Source organism: Salmo trutta, chromosome 37, assembly GCF_901001165.1.
Source record: "Salmo trutta chromosome 37, fSalTru1.1, whole genome shotgun sequence".
Taxonomy (NCBI): domain Eukaryota; kingdom Metazoa; phylum Chordata; class Actinopteri; order Salmoniformes; family Salmonidae; genus Salmo; species Salmo trutta.
Genome location: NC_042993.1, coordinates 24,541,990 through 24,561,992, shown reverse-complemented (window position 1 = coordinate 24,561,992; position 20,003 = coordinate 24,541,990).

The window sequence follows — 20,003 nt, the reverse complement described above, 5'->3', positions numbered from 1 at the left end:
CTTACCAAGTATGGTTCGTTTTGGAGGGGGACAGTGTCATACATATCTAGCAGCACTTTGTTCTTCACCCCCTCCATAGCCCCCAATGCAATACACTGTCATAGACTGTACATGGCATACATATTTGCTTGTAGAGAGAAAATTGCCTTGTTTGCTTCCAGTGTGAAATAAAATGTAAACAAAGACAAAGGCACAATGTAAACAATAATGGACTGGCATACCTGTTAACAACCTAGATTAACCTAATGGTTAATGCAGCAGCTCAATGGCTTGGCCTGACAAATAAAACTATTTTTTAGGTAGTATCCAAGTAAAATCATGTTGCTAAAGGTTTCTATCACCACAATTATGCATAGCCTTCCAACAATTTTGTTAAACCCACATTGGTCACAATCAATCCAAAGGTTGGCTTCTTGGACTTTGGTTTTGAACTGATTCATGGATCACAGCCCATCTCTCCTTATTAGAAACTTCAATGTTTAGCATTTCACTTCCAAACATAAAAGGCACGATTGATATTATTTTCAAGCAAATGATTGCAAAGGGAGAAGCATCACGCACATGCAGTAAATGTGCAGCCGTACTCAGTAGACAAACTATTTGGACCAGCGCTCCAGATATTCTTGTACTTTATGTTTCTCATGTAAAGTCAAAAGTCACCACTGTAATGTGAAACCTTGTATCCTCATCTTGCTTTATTGATCTTTCAGCAGTTGGCAATGAGAGGTTGACCTACGTATTGAGCTCAGTAATCTGTCATTCAGGGGAAATGCCAAAAAAGGACACTACAAGTGTCACGTCCTGACCAGTATAGGGGTTATTTGTTATTGTAGTTTGGTCAGGACGTGGCAGAGGGTATTTGTTTTATGTGGTTCGGGGTGGTGGATTGTTTAGAAGGGTGTTTGATTTATTATTTCCGGGTTTTGGGTTATGTTCTATGTTTTTGTATTTCTATGTTCATTCTAGTTCTTTGTATTTCTATGTCTTAGTATTGGGTGTTGGACTCTCAATTGGAGGCAGGTGTTTTCTGTTGCCTCTGATTGAGAGTCCTATATATATAGGGATGTGTTTTGTTTGTTAATTGTGGGTAGTTGCATTTCGCACTGCTGTTGTAAGTATAGCCTGTGAAACTGTCGTTCTTTGTTTTCTAGTGTTCACATTTATTTAATAAATATATATGATGAACATGCAACCCGCTGCGCCTTGGTCCTCTTCACATAACGACAGCCGTTACAAGGCACATTTTATATTTGACTCTTTTAAGATTATCTCTATAGAATCTACAAACATTCAGGACACAGCAGGAGTTATATATATTTTTATGAATTATTTATTGAGGGCTCTTACAGAATCTCTGAGCAAGTACATACAGTGAGGGAAAAAGTATTTGATCCCCTGCTTATTTTGTATGTTTGCCCACTGACAAAGAAATTATCAGTCTATCATTTTAATGGTAGGTTTATTTGAACAGTGAGAGAAAGAATAACCACAAACAAATGTCAAAAATGTTATAAATTAATTTGCATTTTAATGAGGGAAATAAGTATTTGACCCCCTCTCAATCAGAAAGATTTCTGGCTCCCAGGTGTCTTTTATACAGGTAACGAGCTGAGATTAGGAGCACACTCTTAAAGGGAGTGCTCCTAATCTCAGTTAACTGTATAAAAGACACCTGTCCACAGAATCAATCAATCAGATTCCAAACTCTCCACCATGGCCAAGACCAAAGAGCTCTCCAAGGATGTCAGGGACAAGATTGGAGACCTACACAAGGCTGGAATGGGCTACAAGACCATCGCCAAGCAGCTTGGTGAGAAGGTGACAACAGTTGGTGTGATTATTCGCAAATGGAAGAAACAAAAGAACTGTCAATCTCCCTCGGGCCTGGGGCTCCATGCTAGATCTCACCTCGTGGAGTTGCAATGATCATGAGAACAGTGAGGAATCAGCCCAGAACTACACGGGAGGATCTTGTCAATGATCTCAAGGCAGCTGGGACCATAGTCACCAAGAAAACAATTGGTAACACACTATGCCGTGAAGGACTGAAATCCTGCAGCGCCCGCAAAGTCCCCCTGCTCAAGAAAGCACATATAGCAGGGGTCTGAGGGGTCTGCCCATCTGAAGTTTGCCAATGAACATCTGAATGATTCAGAGGACAACTGGGTGAAAGTGTTGTGGTCAGATGAGACCAAAATGGAGCTCTTTGGCATCAACTCAACTCGCCGTGTTTGGAGGAGGAGGAATGCTGCCTATGACCCCAAGAACACAATCCCCACCATTAAACATGGAGGTGGAAACATTATGCTTTGGGGGTGTTTTTCTGCTAAGGGGACAGGACAACTTTACCACATCAAAGGGACGATGGACGGGTCCATGTACCGTCAAATCTTGGGTGAGAACCTCCTTCCCTCAGCCAGGGCATTGAAAATGGGTCGTGGATGGGTATTCCAGCATGACAATGACCCAAAACACACGGCCAAGGCAACAAAGGAGTGGCTCAAGAAGAAGCACATTAAGGTCCTGGAGTGGCCTAGCCAGTCTCCAGACCTTAATCCCATAGAAAATCTGTGGAGGGAGCTGAAGGTTCGAGTTGCCAAACGTCAGCCTCGAAACCTTAATGACTTGGAGAAGATCTGCAAAGAGGAGTGGGACAAAATCCCTAATGAGATGTGTACAAACATGTTGGCCAACTACAAGAAACGTCTGACCTCTGTGATTGCCAACAAGGGTTTTGCCACCAAGTACTAAGTCATGTTTTGCAGAGGGGTCAAATACTTATTTCCCTCATTAAAATGCAAATCAATTTATAACATTTTTGACATGCCATTTTTCAGGATTCTTTTGTTGTTATTCTGTCTCTCACTGTTCAAATAAACCTACCATTAAAATTATAGACTGATTATTTCTTTGTCAGTGGGCAAACGTACAAAATCAGCAGGGGATCAAATACTTTTTTCCCTCACTGTATCTGTGAGTCAGATATTGATGTTATTCCAACATATAACTATTTCCCCAATCAGCGTAAAGCCTTTCCTGCTGTGATATTTCTGAAGAAAACATCTGCTTTCAAAGAATGTCACAAAATATTACTTAAAACAAACAGTATGTGTCCAAATCAGCAATTCAGCAAAGTCATTTCACAGTTGGATGCAGTGAAAACAGGACAGACTACAGCACCATTGCTTCAGCAGAGGCTTCAAAACAGCAGTATGTGTGACATTATAGAATATTTTGTGAAGGAAATGCTACCTGCACATTTCTTAGCCAATGATCTCCTCCACATTCACAGTTTATGCTCTCAAAATTGCAATCAGTGCAAGAGAGCCATGAATAGCCAGGGTAAAAAATGAACAGTTCAACTAGGGCATATTTCAGAAAGCGGCATCAAAGAATTCCTTTCACTGCAAGCATCCCAAGAAAACAAGATTTGTAAAACATGTACTACTGCAAACAACTTTCAGCGGTCAATCTTTAATGTCATCCATGTTCCAAAGACATTACTTGTGAAGTTAGACAGGCCAGCAGAGAGCTGTTTACCCAAGAGCTTGAATCTATCCTGCGTATATAACATACACCTCTCTGAATTATCTAGAATTAAAGCATTTTCAGATAATTACCCATTTGGGAAATCGTACACACTACATGGCAAGCTCTGGTATATATCTGCACTCAAGTATCAAAATCAAGTGTGGGCTTTACCTTAGAGAAGGACCAAGAATTCCTGAAGCAAGCTGTGTTCTATTTGGTATCAAAGTACTACATTTTCTTCAGAAAGACAAAAGTAATCTGTGCTCTGACAAATGCACAAAGAACGACTCACCTGTGTCTTAACTTCTCATTCCAAAGACAACCAAAACTCTTCCATCTCCACTTACTAAAGAGGATTATAACATATTAAGCAATGACAACAAGTGGTTCAATGACCAAATAATTGAAGGGTACAATTATCTTTTGATGTCACATCTGAAGGAATAATTTGTGTTAATGTCCCCTGCGTCTTTTGCGTGTCAGGAAGACAGAGTCTGTTTTGTGAAAGCAATGAGGTTATGACAAATGTGCCTGGAACCGGAACGGTGCACTCTTGGTGATGTTTTGATCATGTGATAGTGACTGTGAACTTAAAGTCACATTGGACAGTTATAGCCATAGATATGCAACATAGAGTTAGTAGCAGTAATTGTATTACATTACATCTTAAAATTATGGATTCCTTAAGCCAGTGTGAATGCATGGATTTGTGGTGTATGTGACTCTAAACTACGATTTTGTTCTCATCGGTGCCCCCATTTTAGAATACAGTCAGATGGTAGTAGTTGTGGTGTTAATGTGTGCTCATTCTGTAAAGCAGTCTTATTAGAGGGCAATGTGAATACGCTTTCTCACAATGGCATGTGAGAGTATGTTTTATATCAGTTATCAGAGAGAAAATTACTACAGAGTACATTTTAATCTCTACAGAAAAGGCCTTTGCTGGCCTTGATTGATAATCAAGGGAGTGTGGTATATGGCCAAGGGGGTGTGTATACAGTTGAAGTCGGAAGTTTACATACACCTTAGTAAAATATATTTAAACTCTGTTTTTCACAATTCCTGACATTTAATCCTAGTAAAAATTCCCTGTCTCAGGTCAGTTAGGATCACCACCTTATTTTAAGAATGTGAAATGTCAGAATAATAGTAGAGAGAATGATTTATTTCAGGTTTTATTTCTTTCATCACATTCCCAGTGGGTCAGAAGTTAACATACACTCAATTAGTATTTGGTAACATTGCCTTTAAATTGTTTAACTTCTGTCAAACGTTTCGGTTAGCCTTCCACAAGCTTCCCACAATAAGTTGGGTGAATTTTGGCCCATTCCTCCTGACAGAGCTGGTGTAATTGAGTCAGGTTTGTAGGCCTCCTTGCTCGCACACACTTTTTCAGTTCTGCCCACAGATTTTCTATAGGATTGAGGTCTGGGCTTTGTGATGGCCACTCCAATAGCTTGACTTTGTTGTCCTTAAGCCATTTTGCCACAACTTTAGAAGTATGCTTGGGGTCATTGTTCATTTGGAAGACCTGTTTGCGACCAAGCTTTAACTTCCTGACTGATGTCTTGATTTTGCTTCAATATATCCACATAATTTCCCGTCCTCATGATGCCATCTATTTTGTGAAGGGCACCAGTCCCTCCTGCAGCAAAGCACCCCTACAACATGATGCTGCCATCCCCGTGCTTCACGGTTGGGATGGTGTTCTTTGGCTTGCAAGCCTCCCCTTTTTCTTCCAAACATAATGATGGTCATTATGGCCAAACAGTTTTATTTTTGTTTCATCAGACCAGAGGACATTTCTCCAAAAAGTACAATCTTGGTCCCCATGTGCAGTTGCAAAGCGTAGTCTGGCTTTTTTACCGCGGTTTTTGAGCAGTGGCTTCTTCCTTGCTGAGCGGCCTTTCAGGTTATGTCAATATAGGATTCGTTTTACTGTGGATATAGATACTTTGTACCTGTTTCCTCCAGCAACTTCACAAGGTCCTTTGCTGTTGTTCTGGGATTGATTTGCACTTTTCGCACCAAAGTACGTTCATCTCTAGGAGACAGAAAACGTGTCTTTCCTGAGTGGTATGACGGCTGCGTGGTCCCATGGTGTTTATACTTGTGTACTATTGTTTGTACAGATGAACGTGGTACCTTCAGGCATTTGGAAATTGCTCCCAAGGATGAACCAGACGTGTGGAGGTCTATAATTATTTTTCTGAGGTCATAGCTGATTTATTTTGATTTTCCCATGATGTCAAGCAAAGAGGCACTGAGTTTGAAGATAGGTCTTAAAATACATCCACAGGTACACCTTCAATTGACTCAAATAATGTCAATTAGCCTATCAGAAGCTTCTAACGCCATGACATAATTTTCTGGAATTTTCCAAGCTGTTTAAAGACACAGTCAACTTAGTGTATGTAAACTTCTGACCCACTAGAATTGTGATACAGTGAATTATAAGTGAAATAATCTGTCTGTAAACAATTGTTTGAAAATTACTTGTGTCATGCACAAAGTAGATGTCCTAACCGACATGCCAAACTATAGTTTGTTAACAAGAAATTTGTGGAGTGGTTGAAAAACGAGTTTTAATGACACAGTGAGTGCAAATGAGGTAAGATAAGGGAGTTAAGGCAATAAATAGGCCATGGTGGCAAAGTAATTACAATATAGCAATTAAACACTGGAATGGTAGATGTGCAGAAGATGAATGTGAAAGTAGATACTGGGGTGCAAAGGAGCAAGATAAATAAATAAATACAGTATGGGGACGAGGTAGTTGGATGGGCTGTTAACAGATTGGCTATGTAGAGGTGCAGTGATCTGTGAGCTGCTCTGACAGCTGGTGCTTAAAGCTAGTGAGGGAGATATGAGTCTCCAGCTTCAGTGATTTTTGCAGTTCGTTCCAGTCATTTGGCAGCAGAGAACTGGAAGGAAAGGCGGTCAAAGGACGAATTGGCTTTGGGGGTGACCAGTGAGATATACCTGCTGGAGCGCGTGCTACGAGTGGGTGATGCTATGGTGACCAGTGAGCTGAGATAAGGTGGGGCTTTACCTAGCAGAGACTTGTAGATGACCTGGAGCCAGTGGGTTTGGCGACGAGAGTGAAGAGAGGGCCAGCCAACGAGAGCATACAGGTCGCAGTGGTGTGTAGTATGTGGGGCTTTGGTGACAATACGGATGGCACTGTGATAGACTGCATCCAATTTGTTGAGTAGAGTGTTGGAGGCTATTTTATAAATGACATCGCCGAAGTCGAGGATCGTTAGGATGGTCAGTTTTACGAGGGTATGTTTGGCAGCATGAGTGAAGGATGCTTTGTTGCGAAATAGGAAGCCGATTCTAGATTTAATTTTGGATTGGAGATGCTTAATGTGAGTCTGGAAGGAGAGTTTACAGTCTAACCAGACACCTAGGTATTTGTAGTTATCCACATATTCTAAGTCAGAGCCGTCCAGAGTAGTAATGCTGGACGGGTGGGCAGGTACAGGCAGTGATCGGTTGAAGAGCATGCATTTAGTTTTACTTGCAGTTGTAGGCCACGGAAGGAGAGTTGTATGGCATTGAAGCTCATCTGGAGGTTAGTTAACACAGTGTCCAACGAAGGGCCAGAGGTATACAGAATGGTGTCGTCTGCGTAGAGGTGGATCAGAGAATCACCAGCAGCAAGAGCGACATCATTGATGTATACAGACAAGAGTTGGCCCGAGAATTGAACCCTGTGGCACCCCCATAGAGACTGGCAGAGGTCTGGACAACAGGCCCTCCAATTTGACACACTGAACTCTATCAGAGAAGTAGTTGGTAAACCAGACGAGGCAATCATTTGAGAAACCAAGGCTGTTGAGTCTACCAATAAGAATGCGGTGATTGACAGAGTCGAAAGCCTTGGCCAGGTCGATGAATACGGCTGCACAGTAATGTCTCTTATTGATGGCGGTTATGATATCATTTAGGACCTTGAGCGTGGCTGAGGTGCACCCATGACCAGCTCTGAAACCAGATTGCACAGCGGAGAAGGTACGGTGGGATTCGAAATGGTCATTGGTTGCACTAATTGTCATTGGTTGCACTAATTGCACTGTTTGTCTACATAACCTGGTTCAAGCATTCATGACATCACCCTGAAGAAGGCACAATGATGCCGAAACGTTGGTGATTTACCCAATAAATGACTGGGAGTTTAAATATAGAGTGTGTGACTTTCTTTATTTTTATAGTTTAAAGTTTATTCGCCATTAGTCATCACCGCTACATAAAATAATTGTCTCTTGTTGTGCTCCAGCTCGAGTTATTTATTCAACATACCAGAAATCTAACAATAAAAATAATACAAAATATCCTAAGTCTTAACAGCATAGAAAATTCCCCTTTATGACATACTAACGTGCATCAGGAGATCGGTTTACTCCATGATCTAAGTTTAAACCCGGCTTTTATTCTTCCAAGAGTGCCAACTCCGAGTATCTCCTATCCTCTAATTAACATCACTTTGCATGGCCCAAAACAATTAAACAAAGGCATGAAAACATTCTTGGATCTAATCATCACAACTCTTATCTAAATTATACTGGTGCACCCCTGTGTCTCTCCTCTTTGAACTATCCGGCTTCCGACGAATATAACTATAACTATAAATCCATAGCACTTACAGTACAATGAAACATATCAAAACGCATAGCTCTTTATGAACTCTTGAAACAATCCAAACATGACAATTTAACTCACACAGTAACATTCATTTCCTCGATTTCATCAGTCTTCAACTTGTCATGGAAATTACCACCAGGAGCTCAAAGTCAACCTTAAATGAATAATTATTTATTATCAACAAGCTGGAGAGGTTAATGCGCCATAGTACACGTGTGTCGGGAGCTCTGCCGGAGCAGTCCCGTTAGTTCTCTTATATACTGCTTACACAGACAAGTTACACAGTATTTGCATGATTTACATGATTCATTATTAATTCATCATTGACGTTTGGTTCCTGCATGAGACCAACCAATACCTCATGAGGCATCTCCTCTCCAAGCTGAGACCTTGAAACAGAGATATCATTTTGGTTCCCAGAACAATGTTCTTGGCGTGCTGCCAATTGGTCTGAGGAGGAGGTCACAGTCACCTGCACGAACCAAGATAGAGGGAGAGGAGATGCTGTGTACAATTCAATGCTATCCCTTCAGACAACAACATTTTCTCTCACAACCCCTCCTGGCATCAGTGACCCTAGGACTTCTGTGTGAATGTGTCTTCATCGAGATTGCCACAGATAAGGTATGTTTCACCCCTGTGATAGCCCACAGATGGTCTGTCATGCAAACAATGCCATAAATCGGGATTGAGTCATCACACTGTGCTCACGCTGTGCTCCCACACCAGCCAGTCGCTAGTTGTGAGTTTCACCTTCTCTCATTATTCCACTATACTATCACTTGTAAATGATGTTCTCCAGTGTTGTTCTGAATGCTTGATTATACTGTGTACTGTTAGCCTTGTAACCTTGTAGTCTCTTGTAATACATTTTCATCTCTACAAAAAGTGCTTTTGCTGACCTTGACCAATAATCATGTAAATAATCTTGTCTCTGTTATAATGTTTTTAAACTAGGTAATAGGCCTTTACTGTGTACTGCAGACCTTCATAGAGAAGAAGCCTATATCGGCCTACAACTTGTAAATCATTTTGTCCATTAGTGTTCCGAAAGTGTGATTATACTGTGTCCTAATAGCCTGGTAGATATTGATTAAATTGAACTCATAAATAAATTAGATTTAGTTTTGATAAAAAAGTTTCGCTTTTGTGTTTCATTTTTGTTGTTGTTGAGTGTGTATTGATTTCAAGAGCATGGATAGTGATTTAAAGCTGTGCTGCTGGATATGTACGACACAGCCCCCCTACAAAACTACACATATTTGGTTAGTAGAGACCCTACTGAGTGTTTCCCTCTTCACGTTAGCTGAGAAAGCTAGAACAGTTCTCTCTCTACAAGCCACTATGTTTCCCATATACAGTGTATTGCATTAGGCACTACAGATGGGACAGAGTGAAAAGCCAGCAGCAGGCCGTGCGACACAGTCCCCCTCCAAAAGTAACCACACTTGGTTAGTAGAGACAGTGGTGTAAAGTACTTAAGTAAAAATACTTTAAAGTACTACTTTTGGGATATCTATACTTTACTTCACTATTTATATTTTTGACAAATACTTCACTACATTCCCAAAGAAAATAATGTAGTTTTTACTCCATACATTTTGACACACAAAAGTACTGGTTACATTTTGAATGCTTAACAGGACAAGAAAATGGTCCAATTCACTCACTTATCAAGAGAACATCCCTGGTCATCCCTACTGCCTCTGATCTGGCATACTCACTAATCATACATGCTTCATTTGTAAATGATGTCTGAGTGTTGGAGTGCCCCCGGCTATCCGTACATTTTAAAAACAATAGAATGCTGCAGTGGTTTGCTTAATATAAATAATTTGAAATTTGATACTTAAGTATATTTTAGTAATTACATTTATTTTTGTTACTTAGGTATATTTAAAACCAAATACTTTTAGACTTCTACTCAAGTAGTATTTTACTGGGTACTTTAGTAATTTTCTATTAAGGTATCTTTACTTTTACTCAAGCCCTGACCTCCAGGGGGCCCCCATTGATATTATCAGTCGCTTTCACTCAGATGTCATTAACATGGCATTAGTCGTGCAAAATGTGTAACATTATATGGAAAATTTACTTTAAAACTGAAAAAATGCATCTCCACCCCATGGCAAAATGAGTAGAATTGCATGATATTTGTTATAAAATTACAAAATGTTCTCTCCGCCCCATGGCAAAATCTGTAGAAATGCAGAAAACTTGCTTTAAAACTGCAACATTTTGTATTTATTTTTTTGGAACTCAGTCAGGGTCTGAGTGGCGCATCGGTCTAAGGCACTGCATCTCAGTGCTAGAGGCGACACTACAGACACCCTGGTTTGAATCCAGGCTGTATCACAACCAACCTTGATTCCGAGTCCTATAGGGCGGTGCACAATTGGCCCAGCATTGTCCGGGTTTGGCCGGTGTAGGTTGTCATTCTAAATAAGAATTTGTTCTTAACTGACTTGCCTGGTTAAATAAATAAAACATTTTACTGTTGAGAGTTAGAATAGTAGAATATACAAGGTGCAAGTTCGAAATTTGGTTGTGCATCAGCAATTTTTATCTTGTTATGTCAGTCACTAACAATCATTCAATTAGCCATATTAGCGGGGGAAAAATATTGGTAAATTAGGCTAGCCAGTTATCTAAACTTGTAGTACTCATGGCCAAATATCGACCAGGCCCAGGGGCTCTGACCTCCAGCAGGCCCCCATTGATTTTGTTAGTCACTTTCACTCAGACATCATTAAAATGGCAAAATGTGTAGAATTGCAAGAGATTAGCTTTCAAATTGAAAACAATTATCTCCACCCCATGGAAAATTGTGTAGAATTGCAGTAAATGTATGTTTACTTGGGTGCGGCCAGCTGTGGGCATGTAGGCAGGATGAAATACCCTTCATTCTGTGACATACAATTATTTCCTATCATCTCGCAAATCTCACTTTTGGACGAGACTGACTTTATGACAAAAATGATCCTATTTAAACTTTATAGTCAATTTTGACACTTGAATAAATGTTTCTGACTGATATCGATGCCTCGTAGGCCGTTATCAGAACGATAAATTGCTTTTTAGGTGCAGTCTCTCTTGAAAAGAAATGATGGAAATGAACTGAGACTCAAATCATTTGGTAGACAGTGTGCATTTATTTGTATTGTCTAGACTAGAGGATGATGAGAGATATATAGAGAACACATTACTCCTTCAGATAAGAAGACATGAGGTAATACACACTATTTACATTTATAGAATTGCCTGGCAGGAGGAGGATTATTGTATTTGATAACCACATGAGGGCAGTATACTGTAAGTATTGCTGATGACTGGATGGTGCCTCAGCAGATAATCGTAACAATAGCTTCATTTCAATCTCTGTACTTATTCACAGGAGCTACTCTAAATAATGTGGGAAAAATATTGTATTAGGACAACTGTCAAGTAGAAACATTTCAAAATGTTTTGCCCAGACAGTGTTTTAGTCGTGGCCTACTTGGTATTGCCACTAGTTTCGTCATTGTAAATTAGAGAGGCAGCTCCGAGCATGACGAAATCAGTCGATGCTAATGAGTATAATGTACAAAATATTCCTGAAATCAGTCGATGCTGATGAGTATAATGAACAAAATATTCCTAAAATGCAGACCAATGCAGAAGGAGTCTTGAGGTACTCAAACACATTTACATGTACAGATTTAACAAGCCCAGAGACCAGTTTTGAAACTGCAGTAAAAGTGCAGTAACAGCAGTCAACTGTGGTACTGCAGTTGAAATGCAGTTATACTGCACTCTAACTGCAATTACACTGCAAAATTACTGTATAAAAAAACGGTGTTATTTTGGACGCAGTATTTGCAGCATACTGCAGTTATACTGCAACCTAACTGCAATTATACTGCAATGTACAGCAGTTATACTTCACTCTGACTGCTATCTTTTTTGTAAGGGGAGCAAGCCCTACTTTCCTCCACCTCTTATTAGAGAGGTGGCTTCGTCTTACTCAGTCTGAGTTTCCTGTTAGCGTACGACTACAGCATCCTAAGCACTCATCTCCCACTACAAACACAATCATATTTGTACATAACTTACTCTGGATTACCGTAAGGGGTATGGAAAACCCTTCAGTTCCAGTCTTAGGTGGAGAGTTAAGAGTCTTCTGGCACCGCCGTTCCAGACAGACTACAGTCTGAGGCTGCCTGTGTGTCTCTGATAAGACCTTAGGGAGAGCCTTGTGGACACATCCGCCCTCTCCCAGTGTCAGAAAACTATCAGCATCTGTGCAGAGGGTGTGGATGAAATCCGTACTGCAATGGTGATTTCTGAAGCCCCTTAAGTCCATTTTCCGCTAAGTTCATTTGCGCCTGTCAATTTCAACTGCCAATCATAAATCCGTAACGGGGCATTAGGCGACCAATGTTAATTGAAATGATTAACCACATAATAAGAATGTAGAATTTAATCATGTAAATAACAAAGCAAGCTTTCTCTCTTTACATTTCTGTAATTGGCCTCAAGAGGTCTGGGCATTATCAATCCCAGCCATAAGCCGTTAGAATTCTATAAACTAAGCACTGAGGTTAAAAATGAATAGTCAAGCTTAAAATGGGAGTAGCGATGCTACGTTAGGGACGAGGCATAACTCCTACATTTTCCCTAAAGCAATATCCTCACTTGAATTACCATGTGCTTGTTTTTAATTGCTCAGTAAGTTATCAATATCGAACTGCAATGAAATATTAACATTGCCATTCCCTCTGCGATTGGTTAGAAAAAGTTTACATGAATTGGTAATTGAAGGCAAAGTCAAAGGCCTCCAAGATACAGAGCCCTTGGAAATTCAGGAAACATGAACATTAGTCGTTTTGGTTGAATCCTCCTAATAATTATGATAAACTGTGATTACTCAACATGCAATCATACAGTTTTCAGATGAGTCCTAGGGGTATTTTTGCCTTTTTTCAACCTCATCTCTCAACAATCTCAAAGAATATTCACTGGCTTTTCACACAAAAGTGATATTGCTGCACAGTTCCATACTGTGGTTCAAATAACTACTACACCACTATAGATGATCAATGTAAAGTGGGATCAAGGAGTCAACTACAAGGAGGCAGGTAAACTTGAGGGGATCTACTGTACAGTATTGAAACATCTTAACTCTGTACTGAAATGTGTCCAAAAGTATAAACTGTTCAGCATACCGGGTGTGTTGAGGTTGTTGTCAGACATAGCTAACCCTAGATTGATCTTGGTTATGTACAGTACATCTGTTTCCACAGAGGATCATCCAATCACATTCGGACCAAATTGAGAAAAGCTCTTATGATCGATCTTATGACAGTGTGTGGGTGTATGTGGGATTAGACAGTGGTTTGCATGAGGCTCTTAGTGTGTGGTTAAATGGTTCGTTTATTGCCCTCCTTTTTCTTGCCCTCCTTTGAATGAATGAAATGGGCCACTCCTTGTAGTGCTGACCTGATTTGGTTGGCTTTGCTCTTTCCTAGAATATGACTCTTTAGATCTGCGATTGCTCAGGGGGCTTGGTAGAGACCAATGCAGACTTTCCCCTTGGACTATTGGGGTTTGGCTGATGCGTGATGCTCAGAATGGCTCTTTAAGTTAACACATTAACCTTCTCCAAAATGCTTTTACCCTCATATGTTTTTGTTGTACTTAACTGTATTTGTTGACATGTTATGGTGACCTTTGACATACATATTATACTACCTAATATTTGCTGAGATGTTGTTTGTTGCAGTAGATCACCTGTAATGTTGGTCCCCAAGGTCAATTACTTAGCCCATCAATCTGGAGGGCTGCACATTAATCATGCCACACTATCTGTGTTTCACCACAGCTGCAGCATTAGCCTCCTGTTGGGATTGAGACTATAGGAGAGGAACTGAATGGTGCATTGGGAAAGACTTCAGACAGATATGGATGGACTAGCCAGTAGGTTGTTGAGCATAATTTTTTATTTTACCAGGCAAGTCAGTTAATTAAGAACAAATTCTTATTTTCAATGACAGCCTAGGTTAACAGCCTTGTTCAGGGGCAGAACAACAGTTTTTCACCTCAGAGATTTGATCTTGCAACCTTTTGGTTACTAGTCCAACACTATAACCACTAGGCTACCTGCCATCATGAGGGTTTTGAGGTCACAATCGGTATTTCAGTCATTATTTTAGTGTTATGTACGACTGTGCAAGGTAGACACCATGTTTTGACTAGTAGGCTGGGAGGAAATGGAATGTGATTGAAGTCGCTCTAATCTCCATGACAACATTTTAATTTATAAAATTGCTGTGTGTTTTGAGACCAATAGAGTATAAGGAAGTGGCAGGAGATGGAAATAGAGCAGACTGTGTGATTGTAGGTCATGGTAATGCCTGGTAAACCTGACCCACTGAACCTCTCTCTGTTTGGACTCACTAAGGAGTCCCCCAGGGGCCCAATGTGATGACTGTGGGGGCAGAACCTTGGCTGTGCCTTCCTGCGCCACACGCCACACACACATGCACGTACATGCATGCACACACACACACACACATGCCCTGTAGGAGTGCATCAGGACTAGCTATAGTGTATCCCTGCTCCAATTTCTTCCCAAGTCTCTCCTTCTGAACAGCAAAAACAAATGAGTGGTGTTGAGTAGTTAATGAGCATCACACACAGGCATGCACACGGGCACATGCCGGCATACACACACACACACACACACACACACACACACACACACACACACACACACACACACACACACACACACACACACACACACACACACACACACACACACACACACACACACACGCACACATACATACACACCCTGCCATCCTGCCTGCTTGTCACAGCACATTACCATTGGGTCAGGTTGCTCTCATCACCTTTGCTATGGCAGCACTCATTGAAAAGTGTCTGGCTGTAGGCCTGTCCTCTAGGCTGCTCCTTCAAAAGAAAAAACAGCCACAACATCCAGGGGTGTCACAATTATACTCCTAGAAAGCATTATCACCAAAAATAACACATTCATGCTCCTGCTGTTACTGTACTACTCAAAATAACTAAATACCCTTACCGTAAAAGCATGTAACCTCTTCACTTATTTCACCATTTGCATGGTGTTAATGGTTAAACTTCAGTTACTCAACCTGCAAACTTTGAGAAACCTACATTGATGATTCCGTCCATGGTTGTGATTTGATATGTTCCGTACATTATTGAACCTCTGCTAAATGGTCAGTCATGCAAGTGCTCTACATGCTGACATGAAGTATAGACTGTGATATGACATCTGGGTCATTTCTTCTATTTTGGGTGGATTGGCTGGGAGGCCACTAAAAAGAACTGCATCTGACCTCGTTCTTTCCTGGCTTCTTTTGGCTCGTTTTTTAATGCTACTGACCCATATTTACTTTGACTCCATCTGAGCTCTCTATGGAAATAAGTATGGAAAGTGCTTTTTTTTCTCAATAGAACCATTTGCTTTCATGTGCTCATATTTTTCACAGTTTGCAAGATCAGATATGTCAAACAACTGTAATTTATGACCTGGTAGTTACAGTGCAACTAATTCCAATGAATTATCATTCTGTTATGCAGAGTGGAACAGGGGAACCGAAGAGCAGACTCAGACGAGGAGACTGGGATGAAGTAACCAAGGTATTTATTGAAATAGAGGGGGGAGATGGAGTGCAGGTCAGGGGAAGCTCGGGCGGGTTGCTGAAACCACGTGTGGAGGCTGAGGCTGGAGCGAGAGGGGTTGGGACAGGGTAAGCAGGTCCGGAGGGGAATCCAAGGGAGTAGTAGAGTGGGGAATCAAGGACCGAGTAGCAGGATGACGAGACGTGGGACTGGAGTGAGGGACCAGTCAGAGTGGCAGGGCTGAGTATTTGTAGAGGTCTTGATTATGGAACAAGTTGCAGCTGGTGGGGATCTGTTCTGACTCCAACACACCTGTCTCCGCTCACACACACAGAGAGAGAGAGAGAGAGAGAGAGAGAGAGAGAGAGAGAGAGAGAGAGAGAGAGAGAGAGAGAGAGAGAGAGAGAGAGAGAGAGAGAGAGAGAATAAATATATTGGGGGAGTGGCAGCAGGTCAAGGAGACACATTCATTGACAAAATACATATTTGTAACTTTGATTAATTAATAGATTCATTTTGATTAGTTAAAAAATGGATGTGACTCGACTGCCATTGATTAGTCGAGTAGTATATTATGTAATTGATTGTTTGACCCCAGCCTTTATTGAGGGCATTGATGGAAGTCACATCAAAGAGTTGAAAGTGTAGTCGAACAATCCATTAATTAATGTGGAGCTATTTTGAAGTAGCAGCAGCAGCCTTTATGAAAAAAATCTGCCCAGCATACTGTGTGTGTGTTGTGACGCTAGCCTCTCATTAGACTAATTGGTTTTGGCCCATGGTCAGTAGATGAGGACAGCTGAGAGTGGTCGAGGCAGATGAGGTAAGCTCTTAATCTCCTGAAGTCCTTCCTTGCCTCACTGGGAGGACACGACTGGGACTCTAGTGCACTCCAAGGTGCAGCATCTCACTCACACACATCGCACAGTCTGAAACAATTCTCTGCAGGAGGGGTGTGTATGTGTGTGTGAGGTTGTGTTTGCGTGTGAGGGAGATGTGAGACAGAGAGAGTGTGAGTGGCTGTGAATGTGCATAATGCATAGTGTGTTTGCGTCTTAGAGTGTGTGCAAACAAATGTATACAGTATCTGTGTGCACACACGTGTGTGTCTGTTCGTATGTTCAGTGCTCAGGTATACTTTATATGTGTGGTTGCTTGTGTGCATACTTCATTTCTTTACCTTTTGGCATGCCAGGATCTCTGCTAGTGTGCCAGAGGACTTGTAAAGAAGAAGGACTGCCTTGACCTGACCCCAGAGTTCATCTCATTAAGCCATTAGGCCACCTGGGCCCTCGTGGCACGTTCATTTAAGCCAATGAGGACTGTTTAGGGTGGATTACGCCATACTTTATCAGAATAGGATCAACAACGCGGCTTTCCTTACATCCAAGGGAAAGTGACGTAGTGGCATTGTAATTGTCTCCAGCCCTAATCAGATTTCCGCTCATTGTACCAACCGGTAAGCTAATGTCAGACCTGGGTTCAAATAGTATTTGAAGGAATTTAAAAGGCACACCTGGCAGGCTAAAGCAAAAGGTAAAAGATTTCAAATAGTATTCCATCCCAGGTTTAATGTTGGTCGGCTAGCATGGAGGATGAGAGGTGTCTTTCCATCTCTCTCTCCCTGGCGGCATGGTGTTGATATGAATAATCTGGATCCATTGGAGGGATCTGTGGTTTCTATTAACCTTGATGTGTAGACTTGAGTGTGAAATGTTCCCTGGCGAATGTGGTGGTGTAGTGGTTTATTTCACCACAAAGTCTGTGACAGCTTGATCCAGCGGAGATGTATAGGGAATATTTCACAGCATTTAATCAATTCCCACAACATTGCAGACAAGAGATCAAAATTAAAAAAAATTGCAGCTGAGCAATATGGTATTTCACCCATTTGAGGAGGAATTGTTGTGTAGCGTGGATCAGTTAGACTCAAAACGAATTTATTTTGGTTATTGAACATGTGAAATAGACTCCTAGAGCTAAACTTAACCATTTCACCCACTTCAATTGTGTGTTTATTACGGTGTAGTGTTCTAGTAGTTCAATATGTACTCATATAGAGTACAACTGTACATTTTAAGCATGTGGCCACAAAGGACATATCTGAAATATAGGCCAAGTAGTTCTAGAGATTTATTTGCCGAGATTTTTACAGTATGTGTTGTACAAATGCTGCTTAACAATGCTTATGGAAAGAAGTAATTTTCTCCCAAGAACTGTACAGTACATGTACTAAGGCCCAAATGGGAACATACTGTATTATAAAGACAAAGATAATACTGTCTCTGATCAGAGGGAAATAAAAAATGTCCCAGAGGAGTACTTGAACATGCATACTTTGTAATTCGCACGATTTGAGTTTGTTTGCATGTGTGTTTGTGTATTTTGACTGTTGACAATTCATGGCGTAGTCTTTTTCATAATCTCCCTTCTCCCTGCTGTGAGTCAGACACTTGAGCCCTGGCTGTGGGGCCTCGTAGGCTGGCAGCCCTGTTTGACTTTGGCACTGCTGTCATCATCCTTTGCTTTATGACTCATAGTCATCCCACGGTGAATACGCTCCTACAGGAAGACTGAGGTTGCCATGTATGATACTGGGGGTTGCCATGTAGTACTGTATGTTAGGGTGAAGTATAGCATTTTAATGATGTTTGCTTTTCTTAGCAGGTGTGTTGGCTCGTATATGTATTTATGAATGTGAGTGTATGGGTAGGCTATGTGGTTGTGAGCGGTGAGTTTATTTGAACGACCCAGCGAGGGGCCATTTCCTATACGGCATTATTGATACAGTACCTCTGTCCTGATATTTAATGGAGGAACCCTGCCTCTCTATGTGCTGTTTGGGAGACACTAGTCTTGCTGATGCACATGGTGTCGCTGATGAAATAAAAGTGCTATGAGATTACTGTGATGACGTTGCTCTCATTCCCTTTATGGAGCTCTAATCAATGAAGCAGAATACAGCAGGACTGGAGCACTGGGACGGGGACAGGGATTGGAGCTGGCTGCCTGTCTTTCTCAATGAAGCTGTTTTCACCCTGACGGGGTGTGAGAGGTATGAACCATTTGGCAAAGCGTTTATGGTCGGGTTTGTTGAAGGGTTAGCCATCTTGGTTCTTCAGGCATACCTTATATTCCATTGAAAATATATTTCCCCAGACTGAAAACCAAGCAAGGATTCAAACACGTGTTGGCCGTGTTCTATCAAAGATAATATGTTGTGGGTTTATGCAACAAGAAATCCTGTTCAAATGTGAAAACGAATGTTAAAAACCCTTTACATGCGCATGTATGACTCTTGTAGTTTGGGATTTCTGCTGGTACAGTAGGAGTGTTGTTGTTCTTTGCCTCCTGATTAATTTGCAGCCGGAAGTGGTCATTTATTATTCATTAGGAGGCATGCACTAAGGGTTTTCTTTGATTCCATGGATGCTACGTGTTTGCTTAATCCATGTTAATAATCCTAATGAATTTCCAGTGGGGATTGGTTTCCCTGTTGATGTAATATTCAACACGACGACGACTAGTTAATCCATTTTAGAATAAGGCTGTAACAAAATGTGGAAAAAGTCAAGGGGTCTGAACACTTTCCGAATGCACTGTATATTCAGACCCCTTGACTTTTTCAACATTTTGTTACGTTACAGCCTTATTCTAAAACATATTTAAAAAATATATATATATTCTAATCAAAAACAGGTTTTTAAAAATGTTTGTATTAGGGGAAATATTCTGAGGAATTAAAATCTATTTAGCTAGTCTATACTTTGTAGGCAGCATGTGCTGCAACAGAATCACATGTTCTCTCCCTGCTTTATCATGCTTTGAACGAGGTGCGCATTTCCTGTCTATATAATACAGTACAGTTCACACTCAAAAAGATTAGCCTACTGGAGATTGTTGAATTTATTTACACAAGAGAGCATAGCTAGGCCTATATCTACGGGCTTTTATGTGCTTCTGTCGTGCATAATGCATATAGCTTATGTATTGGATAACAGAACAATAATTTGGGCTTTTTTGGGCTAGGGCTCATAAAATGTATTTAATCAGGCTCAGGTTGCATCAGGCTTGAATTTTTGATCAATGCTCGAATCAAATCCAGACACAGGCCTATTTATATGCTTTGAATAACACAATTCCGGGAAATATCGGGTTACCCGGGAGAAAAGTGA